This window comes from Mandrillus leucophaeus, unplaced genomic scaffold (genome assembly GCF_000951045.1).
Source record: "Mandrillus leucophaeus isolate KB7577 unplaced genomic scaffold, Mleu.le_1.0 Scaffold163, whole genome shotgun sequence".
NCBI lineage: Eukaryota > Metazoa > Chordata > Mammalia > Primates > Cercopithecidae > Mandrillus > Mandrillus leucophaeus.
This window is the reverse complement of record NW_012101621.1, coordinates 333,580-354,797: the sequence shown is the minus strand read 5'-3', so window position 1 is coordinate 354,797 and position 21,218 is coordinate 333,580. Positions and strand designations below refer to the sequence as shown.

General features: G+C 36.0%; 1 pseudogene; it reads left to right on the top strand.

Annotated features, from left to right (window-relative positions):
* The first annotated feature begins 15,458 nt into the window (after positions 1–15,458).
* Positions 15,459–17,236, top strand: LOC105536793 (annotated as a pseudogene).
* Positions 17,237–21,218: the final 3,982 nt, after the last annotated feature.

Sequence of the window (21,218 nt, the reverse complement as noted above, 5' to 3'; positions counted from 1 at the left end):
CTACAAAACACTGCTAAAGAAATCATAGACAATATAAACAAATGGAAAAACATTCCATGCTCATGGATTAGAAGAATCAATACATTAAAATGGCCACACTACCCAAGGCAATTTACAGATTCAATCCTTTGCTATCATACTACCAATGTCATTCTTCACAGAATTAGAAAAAAAAAAATCTGGATTTCATATGGAATCAAAAAAGAACACAAATAGCCAAAGAAATTCTGAGCAAAAAGAACAAACCCAGAAACATCACATTATTCAACTTCCACTTATACTATAAGGCAATAGTAAACAAAACAGCATAGTACTGGTACAAAAACAGACACATAAACCAACGGAACCGAATAGAAAACTCAGAAATAAAGGGGCACACTTACAACCATCTGATCTTTAACAAGACCAGCAAAAATAAGCAGTGGGTAATGGACTTCCTATTCAATAAATGGTGGTGGGATAACTAGCTAGCCATATGCAGAAGAATGAAACTGGATCCTTTCCTTTCATGATATACAAAAATTAAGTCAGGGGGGATTATTAAAGATTTAAATGTAAAATATGTAAATCCTTTCCTTTCATGATATACAAAAAATAAGTCGGGGGGATTATTAAATATTTAAATGTAAAACCTCAAGCTCTAAAAATTCTGCAAGAAAATCTAGGAAATATCCTTCTCAACATCGGCCTTGGCAAGAACTTTTGGCTACGTTCCCAAAAGCAATTGCAATGAAAACAAAAATTCATGAGACAACAAAACAATTTTTAAAAACAAAAATTGATAAGTAATTTTGTTTAATTGATAAAAAAGCTTCTGCAGAGAAAATGAAATTATTACTAGAATAAACAAGACAACCTACAGGATGGGAGAAAATATTCACAAACTGTCCGTTCGACAAAGGTCTAATAGCCAGAATCCATAAGGAACTTAAATAAATCAACAAGCAAAAAAACAAATAACCCCATCAAAAAATGGGCAAACGACACAAGAACAGATACTTCCTCAAAATAAGGCATACAAGCATCCAACAACCATATGGAAAAAAAAAAAAATGTTCAGTATCTCTAATCATCAGAGAAATGCAAATCAAAACCACAATGAGATACCATCTCACATCAGTCAGAATGGCTATTACTAAAAAGTCAAAAAACAACAGATGCTGGTGAGACTGCAGAGGAAAGGGAATGCCTACACACTGTTGGTGGGGTAAAGCAAATGAGTTCAGCCACTGTGGAAAGCAGTTTGGCGATTTCTCAAATGACTTGAGACAGAGCTACCATTCGACCCTGCAATCCCATTGCTGAGTATATACTCAAACGAAAATAGATTATTATACCAAAAAGACATACGCATTCATATGTTCATTACTGTGCTATTCACAATAGCAAAGACATGGAATCAACCTAGGTGCCTATCAATGGTGGATTGGATAAAGACAGTGTGGGAACATGTACACCACAGAGTGCTATACAGTCATAAAAAAGAATGAAATAATGTCCTTTGCAGTAACATAGATGGAGCGGGGTGCCATAATTCTAAGCAAACTAATGCAGGAACAGAAATGGACATAGACATGGGAACAATAGACACTGTGGACTATCAGAGGGAAGAGGGAGAGGGGCATGGGTTGAAAAACTACCAACTGGGTACTATGCTCACAACCTGGATGCAATATACTCATGAAACAAACCTGCACGTATCTAAAACAAATCTCCACTATATCTAAAATAAAAGTTGAAATGTAAAAATAAAAAAAGTTAATAAAGTATATTTGGATAGAAAGAAAAAGATAAAATGTGTAGGAAATTCATTTTGAAATTTTGTCTTTAGTGTTTATCAAAAGATTGTTAATCTCTAGGCTTATATGTGCTTATTGATTTGAACCATATAAAATTATTCTCTCAGTAGATCAAAAGATGATCAAATATCAGTTTTATAGCATTCAATCTATATGTTGACTTTTTTCCTTACATAATTTTCAAAACCTCTTTATCTTTAAGCATCAAACATTATTGATGATTACTTCTCAACCTGAATTGAATAGCATGGGATTCCCAGTTGTACAGCCACCAACACACTTTCCCTCAAGCCCACACCACTTGACTTTCTCATGTCCTTGCTCATTCTTGTGCCGCTCCACACCAAGCCGAGGCTCCCATTGTACCACTTCAGCAGGAGAGCAGCATGAGCTGGCGGGAGCACCATGAACATGTGGGAGTCAAGAATGGATCTGAGGGCAGCCAGGTCAAATAGGACTGGGAATCCTAAGTGTTATGGACATGGAACAAGTATTGCAGTGAAAACACTACAGCAGAGATGCCAGGAGGCCCTGCCACAACAGCAATGGAGGGAGAATTTTATAGCCAATAATTGATGAAAATGGAGCAGAATTGGGCATGAGAGAATGGGACGATAACTAAGGTGAATGACAATAGATGTGACTTGAAAGAGAACTATAGTCAAATCTCTATCCAAAGGTTTTCTCTCTCTCTCTCTCTCTCTCTCTCTATATATATATATATATATATATAAAAAAATAAATGCCATTTTGGAATATTAAAAAAACACATTCTTTCAGTATGTTCCCAACAGTGTAAGATGAACAAAAATATTTGAAAGACCAAAGTAAAAGACAGGGAAGTAAAAGTAAAAACAGTTTTTTTTTTTTTCTAAGTGGTAGAAAAATGGGTGATTTATATGTCTGTTTTCCTCTTCTTTATTTTCTAAATGCAAAATTCCTTATTAATAAAACTGTCTTCATTTGATACGATTCAATCAGAAGGTTAGGTATGATAGTGTCATCAATCAGAATATTATGATTAAGAAAAACTCAATACATTAACTCCACGAGAAGGCCTAATTTGAAAAAGTGAGAAGGCATGCACAGGTAACTCACAACAGGAAAAACAGATGTACAAATGGCCAACAAATATATTCATGTGTTCATTTTCAATGGTGCTCGCCAGTCATTAGGAGCTGCACTGTTTTCTGTTTTGCCAACAGCAAAAGAGAGACAGAGAAATATAAAAAGAGAAATGAGTGAGAGAAAGAACAAAAATTTCCAGTATTTTCAAGGTTTTAAAACAAAAGTGATTACTGTATACTTTTTAAGAAATTACAAATTGAAAATATTTAATATAAGTTAAAATGTAGGAATATATTTCTAGACATGCTAGCACAGGAGTAAATATATATAGAATATGTTTATATAACATACATATTTACACATACATCCACATATATACATAAAATAAAATGGTTTTGACACGTCAAACAATAGCAAATATTAATCACAATATATTACATGTATACAATGGAAAATTATGAAGCTATTAAAATCAACTAAATGATTCTACATATACAGATCGAGAAAAATTTCCAATTTAAGTGACAAACTAGAGAATGCATTATAAAATTAATGAGACTTTGCGAGTGTGCTTAAATAAAAAAAATTCTCCAAGAATGCACACCAGATATTACCAATGGTGAATCCTGAAAAGAAGAATTACACGTGGTCTATAGTTCTGTATTGTTTAAATAACCTGGGGAGAAAAATCATCATGGCGGACTGGAGGCAGGACTAGATTGCAGCTTCGAACAGAGCAGTCGGCAGATGCTCGCGTTGTGAATTTTAGCTCCAGATTAACTGCAAGAACAAACCAGCAATCCTGAGAGGACCCACAGACCCTATGAAGGAAGCTGACTGCTCCTGCAGGACCCGGAAGACACTGCAAATACTGTCAGTGCCCCAACTGTGGAAGTGAAAAAGGGATACCCTCCTCCCCCGGACACACACCTCCACTACAAAAGCTGAAGGTCTGTTTGCAATAGAAGTTTCTGACTTTACCTGGAGCTGGGTCAGTTTGGAGAGCCTAATGAAATACAGGTGTAGAGGAAGCAGCAGAAAGGCCCTGGGAGCTCAATGGGTCCCCTAGCAGGCCATTCCTGCCTGGCACCACAGGGATCCATCGGGAGGGTGGCCAGAGGAGCAGGGGATAAAACACCACAGGGAGAAGGAAATCTCCAGCTGAACTTTGTAACAGTTTGAACGAGGCGAGAAGGAGGGAGGAAGGCGGCTTAAACTTGTTACTTCTATACGATTTAGTTCCACTCGAATATTTTATAATGAGACTTTTGTTTTATAAATTAAATGATTGATCACTTAAGTATTAAATATTAAAATACTGAACAAATACATAAATAACCTAAACCAACCTTGCATTGCTTTTGACTTAAAAATAGACTTTTTAAGTATAAAATAAGAGATTCAAGATGCACAACCCTGCAAATTCAATGTAGTAATGTCAATGCCACTCAAATAGGCATTTAAAAATCAAAATACAGTTTTACAAACGTGAGAACAACTGTTTTCTCTTAAAAAATCACAGCTTTCCCTTAACAGAAACTATTCTCAGTAAGGGATTCATTACCAAGATAAAACCTCATGTTGCTGAGCAGTCTATTGCTGGTGTCTTTACAATGTATCTATTGTTTAGTTGGTTCATATTAGTAAGGAAAGAGATGAAAGGCAAAGGAAGACTAAGGGTGGAGAGAAAAGGGACAGGAGCAACAGGAAAGAAATAGGAGAGAAGAACAGAAGCAAGCAAGAAGGGATACCACAAAACTTAAAACGGAAGCAGTCAAAAAGCATACCAATGGAGTATTTCCCCGTCTTCTCTTGCCTACTCACCACTTAAAATCCCTGAGACTTCTGCCTTCAAAACATCTCATGATGTCAGTAAAGCTCTGGAATCTGGATACAGCCCCCATCTCCCCACCTTCTCATGTGGCCGCTCCACCTCACAATCTGATGAATTGTAGGGACACTCCTTGTTTTTTCATGACTGTTGAGGCTCACTCACGAAATCTTTTTGCTCTAAAGCAATCCCTGATGTTTTTCATTTAGCTGATTACTTCTCATTCTAAAATTCCATCTCAGGCATCAATTCATCAAGGATGTCTCCTTCTCTACTCCAGTCTGGGGTAGATATTACTCCTCTATGCTCTCACAACGTGTTTTTAAATCTTTCATATTATCTACTTCATAATATAATTTACAATTACTAGCCTCTTGGCCTCCCTTGCTAGGTCTATGAGTTTCTGTAGAGCAGGGACTGTATTTTATTCATAAATCCTGGCCCACAGTAAGTCTTGTGAATTTGAGAGAGAGGCAGGTGATCAGTAGATGTGGGCGTGAATATGTATATAAACAGATGGATAATTGATAATCATGGTTTCTTGGTAAATAACGTTTATACTATATCTTAATCCTTTTTAAAACCGATGCCAATAGAATTATTTAAAAAATAATTGTTACTCTAGAAATTATCACACGCATGCAACAGGTCTGAGGCAATTCACTGTAAAACCAATTTCCAAGGTCATTGCTAGCTCCTGCTGAAATATAATATAATCTAGACCCAGAAATTTCCTTGTAAAAAAGACATAATCTAAGCATATGGAGCAATTGAAAACTCTAACTTTTCCTTGAAAAGGGTGGCATGAGTGGATGTTCAGTAAATGCTTGTCGAATTGAAAAACAGCAATGGAGATGAGAGAGAGAGAATTTTAGTGCTGTGGCCTAGGTACTATGCATTACCTGTATAAAGAAAATACCTGGTAATTTTAGTAGACTGTTGACTTTAACTGTACCATTCTCCACTTACCTGCCCCCCCCCAAAAAAAAACAAGTGCCAGAATGCAACGTTTCCACCGTTACTGAGTCTTTTAACAAATGTTTTCCTCTTTGATGCTATATGCATAGCGCTTCCCACAATGACTCCAGTTCTAACAACAACCTAGCAACAGCTTTTAGTGACCACTTTATGGCTGTGATCTGACTCCCGAGGTCACTTATCATGGGAATTCTACTTTTGAATTTCCATAACCTTAAAGGAAAAAATATTTAGAAGCTTTGATATGAAAGTAAATGGAAAAAAAGGGAATTATGTCTAGTAATATATAATGCAAAATATCTTCAAGGAAAATCAACATCTGATATTTTAATGTCTATTTATGAATTAAAGACCATCTAATGAAAAAAGAATAGCTATTAACAAACTCATTAAATTAGCATCATTTAAAATTGTTTTGGAAGCATATACATGAAATATCCTCAGAAACACTACTTGCTTTTTATTTAATTTATCCAATTAGCATCCCTATTTTAGAGATGCTAATATTAAGTAACATGCTTATTAAGTATATTGGCAATGATCACTATGCTAAGGTCATCAAATGTTCAAACTCAATTTTTCAAATTTCAAAATCTATGGTTATAAACACTATAACATACTGCTTCCTTTTCATGTCATTGCTCTAATGCACAAACAGAAGTTTACAGACCTATTTAGCTTTTAAGTTTTCTGAATATTTTTACATATATTATCTCATTTATTCTTTCTAATAAGACCATGAGGTAGAAATGCAATAGTCTTCCATAACAATAGAAAAAATGAGGTTGTGACTTACCTACTGTTGAGTGACAGAAAGGCAGCTGAATTCTTGTTCCCTGTCATGAATTTAATCAGCGGTTTTTTTGTTTGTTTGTTTTTGTTTTAATTTGCCGATTAATGCTAGGCATCCTGAATGCCTGAAATGCTGCTCAGAAAGACAATGTATCCAAACAGGACACCAAATGCCACACACCCTTAGTCTCAAGCATTTAACACTATTATAAGAACATCTCTATTTCAACATATCGTTTTAACAAACTTGATTTTTGTTAAATTGCTACTTATTATTCCCATTTTTCTAAATTTTAATCTGAGTTCTATATGATACCTAAACTGGAGGGTTTAAAATAAGAGAAAACTTAGTGTGTTAACTGTATCATACTCTTTTAAATCAAAGGTATATTTTTACCTAGTATAAAGAGAAAGATAAACTTAAGTCACGCATGATTTTGAAAGAAATGTGCTAAGCCAAACTGAATGACTAAAATCTTAATTCATAATGTAAAATATTTATTTAATCTTTTTATGTTAAAATTTTATTTCTTTATTGAGTTACAATTCACATAAACTTAAGATTTATTATTTTAAGAGTACAACTCAGTTGTGTTTAGTATACACACAATATGCATGTTGCAATATGCATGTGCAATCATCAGTTTCATCAAATTGTGACATATTTTCATCATCTTAAAAGAAAATCCCATATCCTTTGAGCAGTCACTGCCCAGTCCCCTCTCTCCTTATCCCCAGGCAACTACTAATCTCCTTTCTGGCTCTATGAATTTATCTATTTTGAATATTTCATTTAAATGGCATCAAAACAGTATGTGACCTTAGTGTCTGACCTCTTTCACTTAGCATATTTTCAAAGTTCGTCCATCTTGAAGTATGTATCAGTACTCATTCCTTTTGCATGGCTGAGTAATATTCCATTGCATGGATATACCACATTTTTTAATCCATTCATTAGCTGACGAACATATGGATTGTCCTATCTTTAGTTATTGTGAATTGCTACTATGAACATTTTTATGTTTAAACTCAAACAGTTTCTGTTTGAGTACCTGTTTTCAATTATTTTGTGTAAATACCTAGGAGTGGAATTAATGGGTCATATGATAATTCTATGTTTAACTTTTTTAGGATCTGCCATACTTTTTTCAACAGTGGCTGCACCATTTTACACTTCCACAATGCACAAAAGTCCCAGTTCCTCCACATTCTTGCCAATATTTATTTATTTATTTATTTTTTTAATATATAATAGACATCTTAATGGGTTTAAGGTAGTGTTAGATTGTGGTTGCGATTAGCATTTCCCTAATGACAAATGTTGCTGAGTAACTTTTAATGTGCTTATTGATCATTTATATATCTTCTTTGGCAAAATGTCTATTAAGGTTTTTTGGCTAATTTTAATTGTGTTATTTGCATTTTTATTATTATTATTTTTGAAATAGAATCTCACTGTCACAGGCTGAAATGCAGGGGTGCAATCACAGTTTACTGTAATCTCAATCTCCCAGGCTCAAGCCATCCTCCCACCTCAGCCTCCCAGGTAGCTGGGACTACAGTGTGTGCTACCACAGTTGGCTAATTTTTTTTTTTTTTTTTTGAGATGGAGTCTTGCTCTGTCACCCAGGCTGGAGTGCAGTGGCACAATCTCGGCTCACTGCGAGCTCCACCTCCCGGGTTCACGCCATTCTCCTGCCTCAGCCTCCTGAGTTGCTGGGACTACAGGCGCCCACCACCATGCCCTGCTAATTTTTTGTATTTTTAGTAAAGGCGGGGCTTCACCATGTTAGCCAGGATGGTCTCAATCTCCTGACCTCGTGATCTGACCGCCTCGGCTTCCCAAAGTGCTGGGATTACAGGCGTGAGCCACACCGCCTGGCTGGCTAATTTTTTTAATGTTTGGATAGATGGGATCTCACTATGTTGCCCAGGCTGGTTTCCATCTCCTGGGCTCAAGTAATCCTCCCTCCTTGGCCACCCAAAGGGCTGGGATTACAGGTGGGAGCCACCACACCCTGTCTGTATTTTTATTATGCAGTTGTAAGAATTCTTTAAATATTCTGAATATGGACCTTATAAGATATATGATTGCATATATTTTCTCCCATTCTGTGGATTGTCTTTTTCACTTTCTTAATGGTATCCATTGATGAACATTATTTTTATTTTAACGTACATTTTAATTATTTACCTATGTTTTTCTTTTTTCCTATGTCTTTATTATCATATCTATAAGAATCCATTACTAAAACCATGGTCATGGATATTTACACTATGTTTTCTTCTAATAGTTTTATATTTCTAGCTCTTACATTGGTATTCAGTCCTTTCAAATTAATTTCTTTTTCTATGTGGTGTAAAGTATGGGTCCAACTTGATCCTTTTGCATGTGGATATCCAGTTGTCTCAGAACCACTAGTTGAAGAGACTGTTCTTTTTCCTATTACTATCTTCGGCACCTTTTTCAAGAATTTTGGCACCCTGTCATGAATCAATTACTGTGCATGCCTAGGTTTATTTCTGAAATCTCATTCTATTTACAGTAGTCTCCCCTTCTCCATGGTTTACTTTCCTCAGTTTCTATTACCTGTTACCTCAGTTAGCCACAGTCAACCTTAGTCTGAAAATATTAAGATATTTTGAAAGAGAGACATACCATATTCACATAACTTTATTATAGTATATTGTTCGATACTGTCTGTGGTTTCAGACATCCACTAGGGGTCTTAAAACATATCCTCTGAAGATAAGGGGAGAATACTGTATCTTTTCATCAGTTAGAGTTATGCCCATAATATGATTTTCATTCATACTGTTAATTTTCAGGGCTTTGCTCAAGAAAGCATGGAGAATGTTGAGACCTAAATATTCCTCTGAGTCACAGGAAGCAGAAGTTCAAGTAGGTTCTTAAATCATGAGCACAGGTGCAACATGCTCACAATGAGCTGGCTGTCACCTGCCCACCTACACAACTCATCTAACTTCTGCTGGGACTGGAAGTGACATCTTAGTTCAATTTTATGACATGGAAGATATACACCAAAAGAAAGAAAGCCATATCTGCCTATAAAACAGAATAGAAACATATGTTAAATTTTATTTTGTCAAAAGTTTAATAAACTTCCTCATTCTATTTTACGGGACTAACTTGATTCTAGCTTTGAAGGAGTGCATTACGCATAAGGACTCAATTTAGGGAAATTAGGAAGCTAAGAGATTCCCCCAGGAGCATGATAAGAAACCCTTTCCAAATTTTTGGTTACATTTAAAAGAGGCTACCACAGTATGCCACAATGAGGATATATCCTCAACAACACTGGTTCCGGCAGAAAATAAACTGGACTTCATTCCAGACTTAAAGTAGAATCTAGAGTAAGTCTTATCAGCCAAGAAGGATCTGGTTTCAGAGGTGATTCCTGTAGGGTAAGTATATCACAAACTTCTGATTTTTGAACTTTCACTTTTGTCCCATCCACTAACTTAACACTAATTTTTCCTGTAGCATTTTTTCCCATATCTACCTGTTAGTCTTAGAGTTCTGAATGTATTATTTAGCTGATATGTTTACAGGAGGGATTATGAGTTTTCCAATGAATCCCTCAGCCTTCTGGACTCCTTGCAGCAGAGTTTCACACACTAACAAAAGGCAATGTCTTTTTACAATCTTAGAACTTCTCAGACACTCAGGTTGGGGAAGAATGGTTTTTACAGGCCATTCAACCTACCATGACAATACTCTAATTCCTTTCTAATTTTGCTTGTTCTACCCTTTGGTCAAAGTAGTAAATGGACAAAACCTCAGTTATTAACATTAATAAAGTACATTCCAATCTGAAGAAAAAGATGATTACATAATTTTAATATAAAAATGAACTTCTTTTCCCATCAGTATTGGCCATGTAAGTTTGTTTGTATTTGTTCTCTTCACAGAACAAAATGCCTTATTTTAGAAATCTTGTCTTTTCCTTATTTTTCTCAAAATCAAGATTCCTATCAGAAGCCATTTTGGAAATTTTGGAATCAGACAGATCTCAATTTGTATTTCAGCTCGGCCATTTTCTAATTTGTGGCTTGAAAAATCAAGCTTTCACATCTGATAAATGGCAATAAATGCCATGATTGTTAGAATATAATGTTTGTAAAGTGCTCAACACTGATATAGTAAATGATGGCCAAAAAATGTATGAATTAGTTATTGGTAATTAATTCCCAGACCTGTTCATTGGTTTTAGTCCCAAATACAAAAACTATTTATAACTATGTGGCTTGGGCAATAACAAAGAATCTAAAAGGCAGTTGATTTATCTGTGTTTCTCCTTCCTTGAAGTTTCTGAGGAAACCTAAGCCTATAGAAGTAGGAAAGATACCCACTCTTTTAATTTTTCTGTATCTGCTTCCATAATTATCTTCCCTCAGTTTTTTTATCCCCACAATCTCTTTCTCTCTGTCTTCCTTTTTCCTTTGTTAACTCTCTTTATTTGATTGATTTGCACTTATACTATCTAATACCTTTTAAAGTCTCATTCTCATAGTTAAAATTATATTAGGATATGAACATAAAATAATATTCAAAGTGCTATTCTCTTTGTTAAAATACTGTATTAAATATCTTCAATTTTCCATCTCCTTTCTCTCTAGATTAGGATCATGAAAACAAAAGTGATGTCTATGTCTCCATTATCCTATGTCTACTGACACATTAGAAAGCATGCTAGCTTTATTTTTCCCAAAGGAATTCAATCACTGTTCTTAATGTGAAAAACTCTAGGTCTGTTTCCTAAATATCATCAACACTTTTATGACAGCATTTATTTAGCACTTACTCTATACCAGAGCATTTTCTGATGCTTTTCTTGCTTCAACTCATTCACATTTCAAAACAAATGCGGCAGTGACTTTCAGGTATCTGTCTTTACAGAGAAGAAACTGGGGCACCAAGCAGTTTAGTAACTCACTCCAGAAAGTGCAGCTAGTAAATAGAAGATCTGAGGGTGCAAACAGTTGCCCCCCTCCCCCGTGTCTTTTCTTTTTTTCTTTTTCTTTTTCAGACGGAGTTTCGCTCTTGTTGCCCAGGATGGAGTGCAATAGCACAATCTCAGCTCACCGTAACCTCCACCTACCAGGTTCAAGTGATTCTCCTACCTCAGCCTTCCAAGTAGCTGGGATCACAGGCATATGCCACCACGCCTGGCTAATTTTTTGTATTTTTAGTAGAGACGGCGTTTCTCCATGTTGGTCAGGCTGGTCTCGATCTCCCGAACTCCCTACCTCAGGTGATCTACCCACCTCTGGATTACAGGCACCACTCACCGTGTCTGGCCGTATCTGTGCCCTTAAACACTGCATTATCTTACATATTAGACATTGCTCCTGTATGAATGTTCCTTTCCTCTTTATCAAATGGGATATGTCTTGCTTTTAAATTGTGAAAACAAAAAATGATACTTCTAAAAATATAGCAAGTTAGGTTGGAAATAAAGAAACCAGCACACAATTAGTTAAAATCTTTCCAACGGTACAGATTTGGGGTAAATATTAAATATTTACTCATGGAAAGTTTATTTGTAACCCTCAAATAAAAAGATTTATGTTCTATGACTGTTTCTCTGTTGATAACCTTCCATTCTAGCTTCTACAGACTTAATCTCATTTCAAAACCAATGTCAGATAAATGTATCCACTTAATCTGTCCCTTTTAATTGAACAGTTAACCCATTTATGCCAGAGGTTGCCATTTTTTGAATTGCAGACGTGTGAAAAATCAGACCTTGGCAATGACCTTGAGCAGTAGGATATAAATAACTCCCATGCATTTAGTGTTCCAATAATGGAACACTAGGGATACGTGGGTTTAATATGGTTACAATCAGTTCATATTCTCAGACACACTGATAAGTAAAATAATGTTACAAATACATTTTGCCATTTGTCTAGTTACTTCCTTACAAATTAATTCCATGAAATAAAATTGCTATGTCAGAGTTAAAAGAGTTTTTACTTCCATTACTCCATTGACCTCTAGAAGGATTGCACACTTCACATTCCCATCAGCTGAGACCGAGAAGCACTGCTTCCTCAATTCCAAAGCAACAGCAGGATTAATAATTTTGTTCAGCAATGAGAACACATGGACACAGGGAGGGGAATATCACACACTAGGGTCTGTCAGGGGTTGGGGGCTGGAGGAGGGATAGCATTAGGAGAAATACCTAATGTAGATAATGGGTTGATGGGGCAACAAACCACCATGGCACATGTATACCTATGTAACAAACCTGCACGTTCTGCACATGTATCCCAGAACTTAAAGTATAATAAAATCAATAATAATAATGTTGTCCAGGAAATGATAAAAAATAAAATCTACTTTTTGAATTTGAAGAAAGGCTTTCTTAACCTCAATTTTTTTTTTTCTTGAGATGGAGTCTCACTGTGTCGCCCAGGAGTGCAGTGGCGCGATCTTGGCTTACTACAACCTCCACCTCCCAGGTTCAAGCGATTCTCCTGCCTTAGCCTCCTGAGTAGCTGGCCTCAATTTTTAAAAATTAATATATATATATTTCATTAAAGTTTTACAATTTTAGTTTTACATTTAAGACATATTGCCTAAAACTTGTCATAAATGATACTTAAAATTATATGATTCTAATGTTGACTTACACATTTACCAATCATTGACTATTATCATACTGTGGGAGAAATACTTTATTTTCCCACATAAATGTAATGCCTTCCTTATTATATACTAAATTCCCTAATATGTATCTAATTCTTCCTGTGTTTTTGTTCTATTTATCTGTTCAATTTTAGTGAACATAATGATTGTTTCATTCTTATAGGTTTATGGTATATTCTGATCTTTTACAGAAAGCCTCTCCCAATTCCCGTTACATTTTCTTTTCACAGTTTACCTGAGTTTTGAAGAAAAATTGTGGACCCCTTTGTATCATTCCAATATGTCTCCTAAGCACTGTAGCTGTTGCACAGATTAGCTCAATGAGAATTCTTTATAACTTTGATTTTTTTTTTTCTATTAGCATGGCCAGATCTCCCACTTATTTAGGGTTTATATCAGGAAAGTTTGCAGTTTTTTCAACAGAATGCATACATTGCACATTACTTCATTTATAAATATGTATTTTAATTATATCTTAAAATTGTATTTTACGTATTTATTTAAATGATCTTATTAGAGTTTATATTATCCATGTAATTGACTACAGTTTTTAAGGCAGACAATTGGCGATTTGTGAAGATTATAGTTGTGCTACTTCTTAAGAGGGTTGCTTGATCTAATCTTCTTGTCTAGATTACATTATGTCGCTGAGCCATAGCATTAGCAGGCTTTCTTCTTTGTATTCTTCATTTTATGTTTCATATGTAATCAGGTGCTGACTGTTGGTTTTCAAATTGTATTTAAAACATCCTGTGTAAAATATTTATTAATTCGCCATTTTATTACAATTTTTTCTCAGTAATAAATTTTGAAATTTGTTCAGTAACTTCTTAGTATACTTATTCCCTAAAATTTTTGGGGAAATACTCTCTGAAATCAAATTATACTGATTCCTCTCAGAGTCTTATGTGATATGCTGTGGGATTCCAAGAATATTCTTATGATAGATCCACTAAAGACTTTGAGTAGGAGAGCCAAGTGATGATATTTGACATTAGAGAGATCTAAAAACAGATTATTAAAATAGATGAGTTTGGGGAAAATTGAGGCAGATAGTACATTCAGTAGTCTTTTAGTCTTTTCAGTTGTCAAGATGGGAGAATACATAAACTGAAATTTTAAAAAAATGACAGAGGAGGCAACAGAATTGAGAAATGTTTGAAAGTAAAAATTGTGTACCTGGAGACGGAACGTGAAGGACAGACAAGAGTGCCACACAGGTGTATACACCAGGCATCTGGGAGAATGGTAGTGATATGTACTGAAACATTGAAGCATATTATAACATAATGAGTTCAGTTTTCACATGGTAACTTGAGGTGAAGTTGGGATTGCATTTGTATATACCACATCACAACCTGGAATTCAGGGATAATGCTACAGATTTATAATTCAATTTGTAGATACTATTTAAAATAAGCAACCTGATATTGAATTAAAAACCAATAGGTCAGAACTTCTGAGTCACACCAAAAATTAAGGCTGAGCTGAGGGGAAACCACCATTGTGTGTTAAAGATACGGAGAAGAAATCAGAAAGGTAGGAGAATAATTAGGGAAGATGTTTCATAGAAATACTCAGATTGCAGTCAACCGCAATTAACGGAAAACTTGATTTACAGTGAATGAAACAAACTAGGGTTTACTTTTCTCAGATTACAAGGAGAAATCTGGAAATAAATTATTGCTGTCTTTTGTGAAGTAGTTCAACATGACTTTTGGGGTCTAAGTGTTTTTGAAATTTTTACTGTGTTATTTGTTCTATATGGATCATAGAACTTCATGGTTACTGCACCTTTAGGAATAACAATAGCATTAAGTGCATAAAAAAAGGACCAGGAAAATGCCATCTCCGTATGATGGCTGTCCTTTAACTTGAGAAGGAAAGTCCTCCAGAGAAGACATTGGTTTACATCTCATTGAACGGTTCTGGGTTATATGCCCCACCTTAGACAAATCCATGGCCAAGGAGAATGGGATAATAGCAACTGGTTTAGAAAAATCATATATTATGCTCTTGATCTTGAATAAGGCTACTCTCTTCTAAAATTGAAAGATTTCAATCCACAGTGTGAACAAATGGATTTCTGCTTGTAAGAGATGGGAAAGGAAATGACTTTGGAGAATACAAGAAGCCAAGGGAGAGGTAATTACAGAAATAAGACCATGATAAATAGGATCAGATTCTACAGGGAGATCAAGGAAAATGATGATTGAAAAGAGATTATTGCATAAAGTATTCAGAATCCAGAGTTTCTTTCTATAGAAAATTAAACAAGCCATCAGTAGAAACTGAATTATTTTGACACGGAATGAACAAACTGTAAGAATTGCCAATGAAGGGATTAGGAGCATGAAGTATGGTGTCCTACACCTCCAGGTACAAATCTTGGCTCAGACACTTGATTCCTCTGACACTCAGTTCATTTATATGATGGGACTAACAAAACAGTATCTGTATATGGAATTTTATGAGGGTTAAAAAAGATAGGGTGCTTAGAACAAAGTTCTTCACAAAGAAAGGATATACAACATGTTATCTCTTAATATGATCATTGTTTAATAACATTTTTTACTTACTAACAGGTATTCAATTTTGTATCCATAATTTATGGTTATCAAGGACCATCCATGCACTAAGATAATAATGTGTTATGAGCTAAACATGATGAATAATCTCAATCTGTGCATTTGACCTCTATAGTTAATTGTACAAACAAAAACAAAACACACAGGTGAAATGAGATTAAACATTAAATGATTGGCCTAAAAAAATCTCCATTTCAGCAGTGGAATAAGAAATTAAGCTAAAGAGAAGTTGCAAGGTAGTGAAAGAACATTAACATGTGAATAATTTCTGTTACCTGAGATTATTAGGATGGAACAACATCTAGCTATGTAGGTTGGGGGAAAGATCTAAACATCCTTGAGGAAAAAAGAAAGGAAAAGTTTATTAATGAAATAAAAAGGAAGTAACTCCGTTTTCCCCCACCCAATACATTCATAATTATCTTTCTCTTTCTATGTAGTCACTCTCTGATCACTATAATTATATTTCCTTTATTTGTGTCTTTCCCAATTCAATGATTTCTGACTTTAATAGATGTAACCCATAAAGCAAACAAACTAGAGAATACACTTTAGCACCACTGATTCTAACTTTTCATCATTTTCTCTCCTCAGGTTGTATGAAAATCAGTTCCTATACTCAAGTCAATTGATGGAATAAATAACTCTTTGGTTTCTGAGTTTGTGCTGCGGGGACTCTCCAGTTCTTGGGAAACTAAAATTTTTCTCATGTTGATATTCTCCTTGCTCTATTTAGGAATCATTCTGGAAATCTCTTCATTGTATTTTTAGTAATCGCCGATTCTCAGTTACGTTCTCCTATGTACTTCCTGCTTTCCAATCTCTCCCTCATTGATGTGGGCCTTTCCACCACCACAATCCCCAAGATAATCTCAGACCTTTCAAATGAATACAAAGTAAATTCTTTCCAAGGTTTTATGACAAGATATGCTGCATCCACATCATGGTAGGGGCAGAGATGGTGTTACTCACAGCCATGGCATCTGAAGTGTGTTTCATTCATAGTCACTGGCTGGGTTACTGGGCTTATCCATGCCATCTCCCAGTTTGCTTTTGTTATAAACTTGCCTTTTTGTGGTCCTAATATAGTAGACAGCTTTTATAGTGACTTTCCCAGGATCATAAAACTCGCATGCACAGATGGAGCCAAGTTTGAGTTACTTCTTGCTGCCAACAGTGGCTTCATGAGCATGGGCACCTTCTTCCTGCTAATCCTTTCCTATATCTTCATCTTGGTCACTCTCTGAAAGCATTCTTCAGGAGACTTATCCAAGGCACTTGTTACGTTGTCAGCTGACATCACTGTGGTTGTTTGTTTGTATGTTTGTTTTTTAACTCCATGTACGTTTCTCTATGTGTAGCCTTTCCCCACATCTTCAACTGACAAATACCTGTTCATTGCTGACTTTGCTGTAACCCTGCCTTGAATCCTATCATCTATACATTAAGAAACAAAAATATGAAGATAGCCATATAAAGGCTGAACAAACAGGCATTATGACAGATATTGCTGTACCTCTAAAAAAGTACATTTGCCTGCCTGTTGGATATCTTCATTTAGGTATCTGCCATTTAAACTGGCCAACTAGACACGTCATTTACTTACTGAACATGTTTCTACTGCTCCTACAGAGCATTTAATCATTGCTTTTACCACTATGAGTATGCACTGGAATGTGAATCTACCATGATATGTGTTACTTTAGCAGATAGCAGCAGTATCTATAAACGGTTTTTTATGATTTAACTTTTGTTTATTTGAACATAAGAAAAGATAGACGACATGCCTTCTTCTTCCTAAAAGGTTTATAAATAACTGCAAACTTGCTCTGGGGAATGTCAGGAATCATCATACGGAATGGTTATATACATAGGACTAGTAGCTCTACTTGTTTACTTAGGTTTGGTTCCCTCAGAAGAAGACCCAAAGACAAACTTTGAGTGCAGGTAGTTTATTTGGAAGTTAATTTTTGGAAGCATCAGTGGAGAGGTGACGCCAAGAAATGAGGGATGCTTATGCTGATTAACATAACTGGGATGCAAGTCTATCACTACCCTTTAGGAGACTACATAGACTCCTGATTTAGAATTGTCTCATTTGAAGGGCAAAATGTTTGGAGTATTTTTTCATTTTTAAAGAATGCATTAATCCTTGGTATACACAGTCTGTCTCATGTAAAATATTCTGTGTCCTTTTTAGGAAACCAGGGACAAGCTACCAGGGAGACTTTCTGGTGCTAATAGTAATGAACCATCACCAGGTAAAACAAAGGACAGTCTCCTAATCTCACTGTATTTCCTAGACAAGTGCAAATTAAATATTTTCCTCTTAATTTAAATAATATTAACTGGTAGGTGAACATAGATAATTCTGTTATCTGAAATATTTCTGTTTCTCTATTTTCAACAATTTTTACAAAAACCAGAAGTCCAAGGTGTTTATTCGACCATTGAGATGGTTCAGCAAGTGAGTGACCAACCCATAGTTTCAGCTAGCACAGTTGGCCATCACCTGCCACCAACAAAAGTCGTATGACTTCTGCTGCAGCAGAAATCTTAGTTCAATACAAAATTATAGCTACAGGGGTATCTGGCAAGATGGTTGAATAGGAACGGCTCTGGCCTGCAGCTCCCAGAGAGACCAAAGCAGAAGTCGTGTGATTTCTGCATTTCCAACTGAAGTACCCAATTCATCTAATTGTGACTGGTTAGGCAGTGGGTGCAGCCCACAGAGGGCAAGCAAAAGCAGTGTGGGGTGTCACTTCACCCAGGAAGTGCAAGGGGCTGGAGACCTCCCTCCCCTAACCAAGGGAAGCCATGAGGGACTGTGCTATCCAGCCCAGATACCATACTTTTTCCACGGTTTTTACAACCCACAGACCAGGGATTCCCTCTTGTGCCTAAACCACCAGGGCACTGGGTTTCAAGCACAAAACTGGGCAGCTGTTTGGGCAGACACTGAGCTAGCTGCAGGAGTTTTTTGGATAAAGAGTGAACACTCATCAGTGTGCTGTTTTCAGGAGACGCATCTCACATGCAAAGACACATATAGGCTCAAAATAAAGGGATGAAGGAATATTTACCAAGCAAATAGAAAGCAAAAAAAGTAGGGGTTGCAATCCTAGACTCTGATAAAACAGACTTTAAACCAACAAAGATCAAAAAAGACAAAGAAAGGCGTTACATAATGGTAAAGGAATCAATGCAACAAGAAGAGCTAACTATTCTAAATATATATGCACCCAATACACGAATACCCAGATTCATAAAGCAAGTTCACAGAGACCTAGAAAGACACTTGGACTCACACACAATAATAGTGGGAGACTTTAACACCCCACTGTCAATATTAGACCAATCAACGAGACAGAAAATTAACAAGGATATTCAGGACTTGAACCCACCTCTGGAACAAGCAGACCTAATAGACATCGACAGAACTCTCCGCCACAAATCAACAGAATATAAATTCTTCTCAGCGCCACATAACACTTATTCTAAAATCAGCCAAATAATTGGAAGTAACACACTCCTCAACAAATGCAAAAGAATGTAAATCATAACAAACTGTCTCTCAGACCATAGTGCAATCAAATTAGAACTCAGGATTAAGAAACTCACTCAAAACTGCACAGGTACATGGCAACTGAACAACCAGCTCCTGAATAACTACTGGGTAAATAATGAAATTAAGGCAGAAATAAATAAGTTATTTGAAACCAATGAGAACAAAGAAACAACATACCAGAATCTCTGGAACACAGCTAAAGCAGTGTTTAGAGGGAAATTTATAGCACTAAATGCCCACAGGAGAAAGTGGGAAAGATCTAAAATCAACACCCTAACATCACAATCAAAAGAACTAGAGAAGCAAAAGCAAACAAATTCAAAAGCTAGCAGTAGACAAGAAATAACTAAGATCAGAGCAAAACTGAAGGAGACAGAGACACAAAAAAATCCTTTTAAAAATCAAAGAATCGAGGAGGTGGTTTTTAGAAAAAGTTAACAAAATAGACCACTAGCTAGATTAATGAAGAAGAAGAGAGAGAAGAATCAAATGGACACAATAAAAAATGATAAAGGGGATATCGCCACTTATCCTACAGAAACACAAACTACCATCGGAGAATACTATAAACACCTCTACACAAATAAACTAGAAAATATAGAAGAAATGGATAAATTCCTGGATATATACACCCTCCCAACTAAACCAGGAAGAAGTCAAATCCCTAAATAGACCAATAACAAGTTCTGAAATGGATGCAGTAATTAACAGCCTACCAACCAATAAAAGTCCAGGGACAGATGGAATCACAGCTGAATTCTACCAGAGGTGCAAAGAGGAGCTGGTACCATTCCTTCTGAAACTATTTCAAACAATAGAAAAAGAGGGAATCCTCCCTAACTCATTTTATGAGGCCAGCGCCATCCTGATACCAAAACCTGGCAGAGACACAACAAAAAAAGAAAATGTTAGGCCAATACCCCTGATGAACATCAATGCAAAAATCCTCAATAAACTACTGGCAAACTGAATCCAGCAGCACATCACAAAGCTTATCCACCACGATCAAGTCGGCTTCATCCCTGGGATGTGAGGCTGGTTCAACATACGCAAATCAATAAATGTAATCCATCACATAAACAGAACCAATGACAAAAACTACATGATTATCTCAGTAGATGCAGAAAAGGCCTTCAATAAAATTCAACAACCCTTCATGCTAAAATCACTAAATAAACTAGGCATTGATGGAACATATCACAAAATAATAAGAGCTATTTATGACAAACCCACAGCCAATATCATACTGAATGGACAAAAGCTGGAAGAATTACCTTTGAAAACTGGCACAAGACAGGGATGCCCTCTCTCACCACTCCTATTCAATATAGTACTGGAAGTTCTGGCCAGGCAATCAGGCAAGAGAAAGAAATACAGCATATTCAAATAAAAAGAGAGGAAGTCAAATTGTCTGTTTGCAGATGACATGATTGTATATTTAGAAAATCCCATCATCTCAGCCCAAAAACTCCTTAAGCTGATAAGCAAGTAAAGTCTCAGGATACAAAATCAATGTGCGAAAATCTCAAGCATTCCCCTACCCCAATAATAGGCAAACAGAGAGCCAACTCATGAGTGAACTCCCATTCACAATTGCTATAAAGAGAATAAAATATCTAGGAATACAACTTACAAGGAATGTGAAGGACCTCTTCAAGGAGAACTACAAACCACTACTCAAACAAATAAGAGAAGATGGCCGGGCGTGGTGGCTCACACCTGTAATCCCAGCACTTTGGGAGGCCGAGGCAGGCAGATAATGAGGTCAAGAGATCAAGACCATCCTGGCCAACATCGTGAAAATCCATCTCTACTAAAAATACAAAATGTATCTGGGTGTGGTGGCATGTGCCTGTTGTCCCAAATACTCGAGAGTCTGACGCAGGATTATCACTTGAACCTGGGAGGCATAGGT